Genomic DNA, 7263 nt, shown 5'->3' with positions numbered 1-7263 from the left:
AACATAATTGAAAGAGTGATATCATATTCAAGGGCTGCCTACACCCAGAGGAACAGGGAATTACACAGGGTAAGGGGCTTTGGAGCTCATTTTAGAATTCTACCTACCACCACAGACACTTCACATTTAGGTTTAATTTACAGAAAGATTAGAAATTCTCTTTTCATTGGAGAGGAATACATGAAATCATTGTGGCTTTTTACCCCCTAGCTGTGTGACTTTACCCAGTGCTATAGCAGCTAGCCTTTTAAGATAAGCTATTTTGAGAGAAAGTGTATATTGATTGATTCTATCCTTAAGTAGAAATGCCAGATTGCATGTTTCTCAGGCTGACAGTAGCCACCAAGAGAGGGAGAGTAAGAAGGAGGGTGGGAAGAAGAGAGTGAATTTTAAATCCGGGTGGTCAACATAAGAAAGAAAAAGAAATTTGACTTTATGTGAATGTCCCTAGAATAATACCTGAAGAAATTGGTTTGGAATTTCTTTTTTATGTTTTGGTTAATGATTAAATGAATTAATTTCTAAAACTGTGTCAGTTACCATTTAAGCTGATAACAAAGGAACGTACTTCTTTTTCTGCCAAATGTGAAGTTTACTAGTCTTTTTCTCTGCTGGAATAGAAAAGAAATAGCAGCTGGAAGGAAATCGGAACTCCTATCTGGTTTCCTTGGCAAAATAGAGCAGATGATGCATGCGTTTTGCTAGGGTGGTTCAGTGTTTTCCTCCTTTTTCTGGTAGAGCAAATGTACATGAAAAATATAATATGGTGTAGATGATAATCTTAGAATTCTATGTATTTATGTATGTATCTTTGTTTCTAATGTAATATTAAAAGAAAAATATTTTGTGTTTTTTTTTTTAGCTATTTTTACGATAGCCCTATTTGGAGTAATGATTAGGATATTTAGTTATATTGTATGTAGGGCAAAGTAAATATAGTTCTTTGTGAAAAGTATGAATGACAAATTGGGACTGTGCTTTCTAAATTTTTTATTCTGAAGTCTCTGAATTGGTACATTCTTAAATTACTGGGGCTTCCCCAAATGCTCAGTGGGTAAAGAATCCGCCTGCAGTGCAGGAGACACAGGAGATGTGGGTTTGATCCCTGGGTTGGAAAGACCCCCTGGAGGAGAAAGTGGCAACCCAGTCCAGTATTCTTACCTGAAAAATCCTATGGACAGAGGAGCCTGGCAGGCTACAGTCCAAAGGGTTACAAAGAGTAGGACATGACTGAGCAACTAAGCAAGCAAAAATAACTTGGGCCTTATGTAAACTTCAGACTATTATTAAATAGATAGACTCTCAGACTACTTTTTACAGAACTGCATGTTACTTTTCACTGTAAATGTACTGGGCAGTTGTAAAAGAGACCTTGCATATAGATTGCTTAAATTTAAATGTCGATATTTCTGATTTTTCTTGGAAGTGTATACTTTATTAAAGTATAAAGTGGATATTAAAAGGCATTATATAGTTATGTAGGCTTCTGCTTTTTAAAAACCAGCTTTTTGAGGTATAATTCACATACCATATATCTTGAAGTATGCAGTTGAGTATTTGTTAGTATATTCACATGGTTGTGTAACCATCACCACATTAGAACATTTTCCTGCCTCCTAAAGAAGCCCTTGTACCTGTTAACAGTCTCCATTTCTCTTCTCTCTTTCCCTTGCTCCCAACCCTAAGCAACCATTAATTCACTCAGTCTCTATAAATTTGTCAGTTTTTCATTTAGTATAATGTTTTCAAGGGCCATCCATGTTGTAGTGTGTATTATCAGCACTTCATTTCTTTCTCTTGCTGAATAATATTATATTTTAAGGATATACAGTTTTATTTATCCATCTATCAGTTGATGCACATTTGGGTTGTTGCCACTTTTTGTCTATTATGAATAACACTTCTGTGAACATTTTTACACAAGATTTTGTGGGTCAAATGTTTTCATTCCTCTTGAGTATATACCTGTGAGTGGGATTGTTGGGTTTTGATGGGCTTCCCTTGTGGCTCAAAAGGTAAAGAATCTGCCTGCAATGCAGAAGACCTGAGTTCTATCCCTGGGTTGGGAAGATCTCTGGAAAAGGGAATGTCTACCCATTCCAGTATTCTTGCTTGGGAAATCCCATGGTCAGAGGAGCCTGGTGAGCTATATAGTCAATGGCATTGCAGGGAGTCAGATATGGCTGAGCAACTTTCACTTCTCTCATGGAAACTCTAAATTTAGCCTTCTTCAGAACTATCAGATATTCCAAAACAACTGGTGCTGTGTTACACTCCTGCTACAGCGTACGAGGGCTTCAGTTTCTTCATTCTTGACAGTACTTGTTACTGTGTTTATTATTATTATTATAACCTTCAAGTAGGATGTGAAGTATTATCTCATTGGAGTTTTGAATTCCCTTGCTCAAATGATTAATCATGTTGAACACATTTTCATGTGCTTATTGGTCATTTGTATATCTTCTTTGGAGAATTATCTGTTCTATTTCTTTTCCTTAATTTTTAAATTTATCTTTTTAAAATTGCTTATGCTTTTAGTATCATGTCTAAGAAGCATTGCCTAGCCTTAGGTGATTGAGATTTACTCATTTTTTCCCACAAGTTATTCATTTTGAGTTAATATTATGTGTTTATGTGTGGTAGGCCTCACACAGGTATTTTTCTGTTGTTTTTTTGTTTTGTTTTGTTTTTATATACAGATAATCATTTGTGTCAGGATCATTTGTTGAAAAGAGTATTTTTTCACCATTTAGTTTTGTTGGCACTGATGTTGAAAATATTAATGTCCTGTCCTATCTCTCCCCCACTGCATCTGACATGATTCTAATAATTTTGGGCCACTGCATGGATTGCAGAATCTTAGTTCCCCAACCAGGAACTGAACCCAGGGCATAGCACTGAAAACACTTAGTCCTAACCACTGGGCTGCCAGGGAACTCCCTAGTAATTCTGAATAATTTTTTCAGTTTGTGTTTTGAAATAATGTCTTGATGGTTATCAGTAGGATTAATGAAATTTTTTTAATGTCACTTGATGTATTTCATGATTATGCACTTGATGAGATAATCTCTTGATTTTTTTTTTTTTTTTTTTTAACAGTTGAGATTTTAACCAAGCTTTTAAGTGTGGTAGAAACCACCAGAGACCACTTTGAAGAAGTCGGCCTTAAGAACAATATGGCATCATTCTCTCTTCTGTACAGTTGCCCTAAGACAAATGATTATGCCTTTTCTGTGTGGTAGGCAGTAACAAGGCTGGATGGGATGAGAAGGAGTCAGTGACTGGGCTGTAACATTTGGCAATTACAGTATATTGACCTTACTATGATGAACTGGGTAATTTGAGAATTGGCGGTTATTGGTGTGAAGCAGATTACTGGGAGACACCTTAGAAAGAAATTATTCACTGGCATGACCACTGCCAAGCCACTCCTCTGCTGTTGTTGAATCTGAGGGTCTAGACTAGTAACATCTAGTAGAAATGTAATGTGGGCCTCATTTGTAATTTAAAGAGTTCTAGAAGCCACATTAAAAAAAATAAAAAGTAGCTGAATTTCATTTTAATAATTTATGTTTAAAACATTATTTTAACATGTAATAAGTATAAAATTATTCAAATATTTCACTTTTTATACTAAATCTTGGATACTCAGTATGTATTTTACATTTAGAGCACATCTCAGTTAGGACAAGGCACAATTTAAGTGTTCAGCACCCACATGGGGCCAGAAGACAGCACAGTTCTAGATGTTTTGATGTGATAGCCGGTCAAGATATTACATGAATATTACTCAACTTCCTCTGTGTTTCAGGGTACCCTGACTCATCCCTTTAACTTGATAGGACTGGCTTTCGGGTAACTATCTGCCTGCTGTTCAATGTGACCCTCCCTGAGACCAGAGGGTCTGAAAATTTTGTTAAGTGATATGGCAGCTCACCAAATGGGTCATGAATAATTGAGAGACATATATTATGATAAAGATACCTAAGCCTCTCAAACTAGACAAAATGGGCCTGTGAAAAACTAGAATCTTGCCTCCTGTATCACAGATACAATGTACTCCATTGCAGTGCAGCTGTGTATAACAAATACTACTGATGAGAGGTGCTCACATGGGCATCATTTTGCCCCTGCATCCTTGGATTTGTCAGTGTCTGGACATGTTTTTTTTGATGATTTGAAAAAATGTTTTATTGGAATACAGTTGATTTACAATGTTGTGTTAGCTTTAGGTTTACAGCAAAGTGAACCAGTTATACATAAATTCACCCTTTACTTTTTTTAGTTTCTTTTCCTTTGTAGGACATTGCAGAATATTGAGTAGAGTTTCCTGTACTATAGAGCAAGTTCTTGTTAGTTACTTATTTTATATGTAGTAGTGTGTGTATATCGGAGAAGGCAGTGGCACCCCACTCCAGTACTTTTGCCTGGAAACCCCATGGACGGAGGAGCCTGGTGGGCTGCAGTCCATGGGGTTGCTGAGTCGGACACGACTGAAGCGACTTAGCAGCAGCAGCAGCGTGTGTATGTCAGTCCCAATCTCCCAGTGTATCTCCACCCTCCCCACATCCCCTGGTAACTGTAAGTTTGTTTTCTATATTCATGACTCTACTTCTGTTTTGTAAATTGTTTGATTTGTACCCTTTTTTTTTAGATTTCACGTATAAGTGGTATCATGTGATATTTGTCTTTCTCTGTCTGACTGACTTCACTCAGTATGAAAATCTCTAGGTCTATCCACGTTGCTGCAAATGGCATTATTTCATTCCCTTTTTTTGGCTGAGTAATATTCCACTATATATATGTACCACATCTTTATCCATTCCTCTGTTGATGGACATTTAGGATAGCTTTTTCTTGATGTGTTTTGACGATCACAACTGGCATGCAGTGGCTTGAGACCAGGCTGATAGCATTCCACAAAGTAGGAAGCAGCACCCACAACAGTGAGCTATCTGGCCCAAGTTTCAGTGGTGTTGAGCATAGCAGTACCCTGCCATCAGTGAAACAAGATCCTTCAGTTTTACTAATTGTTACATAGTCTCCACAGGTAACATGCAGTGTTGTTTTTTCTTTGTTCTGTTTTTTAAATTTAGAGAATCTCTTTCTTCTTTCATGTAAAATTTCTAAGGAAGAAGCAGTCAACTTGTAAAGTATTTCTGATTGAGCCAATTTGTCAGATAGATTCCACCCATGCCTCCTTTTCTCTAACCTCTTCACTTTGGGAAGTGGTGAAACTGGTGAAGTTCCTCTCCTACATCCCCTTCCTCAGACCTCTCTTCCCTGGAACCATTTTACTTTCACTAAAGAAAGTCATGTCTGTTAGAAAAGAAAATAAGCAGTTGCAAAGCTGCCAGAAGGATGATTGCACTTCCATAAGGTCTCCTGGGGGTTTTTTTGGATGTTCTGTCAGAGATGTGGGTGTTTGGTTGTGATGACTTCCTTTCAGTGCTCCGTCATGAGGCACAGTTAACTCAGAATGCTATCACCACCATTGTCCTAATGTCTGTTACCCAGGGAGCTGTAACTTTGAGTCTTCTTAAATTCTAGCAAGTAAAAATCAGTGCTAGTCATTGTCAGATTATAAATGTTCCTTAGTTGTTCTGTCAAAGGTAATCATACTTGCCATTGTTGGCCTTTAAGGTTACTGTGGGGTGTGATCCCCACCCCATCCTTATGACTGCTGGTGTTTCTGTTGCCTTCCTTCATCTGCTGTGGCACTTTTGAGTTTTTGATGACAAACCACAGATGAGCTATAACAACCTTAGGTTGAAGGCAACGTAATAAAGGGTATTTGGGGCCTATCTTAGATTTGGCAAGAATTTAGGGTTTCAGCTTAAAAGAGGGCAGCTTCTCTGTCTCTGCTTCTTGCTAGCAGCTGGAATGAGCTTGCACCCTGTGATGGCTGACCTTCTCAAGCAGGTTTTGAGGGCTCTACACCCTAGGCTGAACCACGGTGAAGAGAGAGGATTTAGAGCCAGCCTTTCATTCTGCAAGGAGTAACCGTGTTCCAAAAGGTGCTTTTAGAAAGGGGGCATCAGTACTAGGCAGCCCCGCTCCCTCCAAAAAATGGCTGTTACCTGTTGGTGCCTGTGAAGTACTCCTTGCTCCCCAGACTAGAGGCCCTCTGCCTATCCCACTGAACCTGTTTCTGGGGACCAGTTTAACAGTCAAATCCCATTGTGCTTGTTACTTGGCATCAGTTCCTTCCCCACTTTATACCTGTAGAGCTATGGCCAGCTCAGGGAGAGCAATGGTGGTCCTGTTGTTAGGGTAGCTTGTAACTCAAGGGACATTCTGCATCCAGTTGAGTCTTGAGGTTCAAGATTTCCCATTGGGATATGGCTAGAAATTGCAGTTAAATTTTATAAGTGGAAACTTCATTTTATAGAGTTGCATTATGAATGCCTTATTTTTGAGCAAATTTAATATATTCTTGAGGTATTCTAGATACTTGAAAGGTTTACATCTGTAACCTCTTAAGTTTTTTGCTTCTTTTTAGTGTTATAGGTTTTCCTATCTTTTGTAAAGAGTATACTAAATATTTAGCTTTATGTGACAATCAGAAATGACCCATGGAAACTTTGCATTGATGTATGAATTGTATTTGTATTAGACTACATTCACATGTTTTCTTTGTTTAATTTCCAGTTTGGAACAATGTTCTTGTCTTGATAAGTAAGGTTGATAGATAACTGAATTGTTTAATGAAAATATCTATGTATCAGTTACAGTAAACATTAGTTGGCTTTTATGAGTTATCCAAGAATCCTAACCACATTTCTATGGTTTCAATGGGTAAATGAATTTTGATTTAAAAATGATGGATAATAAACTTTTTTTTTTTTTTTAATGTCCAGGATTGTTGTCCTCTTTTTTCTAATCTCTGGGAATGTGTTCTAACTAACAAGATTACGTGTCATGGGGGGCTGATTGTCTTATTTCACTTACAATTCATGATATTAGTATATATCTAATTAAAGTATTGAAACTCTGAGTGAAAATGTGCCTGCAAAAATATTCGTCGGCTAATAGGACAGCCAAGGGTAGCCCTCTTGTGATTTGAAACTTTACTTGAATTCACCTAAAATGAAATAACATTAATCAGCATCTCCTCTTAGTGTGTGAAAAGTTATATTGTTTTCCATATTAAGAAACTCTAAAGTGTGTTCATGACGCAGGATTTCCTTCTGAGTCAATAGGAATTCTCCCTCCTCTTGTTTCAGGCCGGAGCCTCAGCAGAAAGCTCCCTTGGTGCCTCCA

This window comes from Bison bison, unplaced genomic scaffold, assembly GCF_000754665.1.
Source record: "Bison bison bison isolate TAMUID 2011002044 unplaced genomic scaffold, Bison_UMD1.0 scf7180017864162, whole genome shotgun sequence".
NCBI classification, from domain to species: domain Eukaryota; kingdom Metazoa; phylum Chordata; class Mammalia; order Artiodactyla; family Bovidae; genus Bison; species Bison bison.
The sequence above is the reverse complement of the archived record's forward strand: the minus strand, read 5'-3'. Positions refer to the sequence as shown.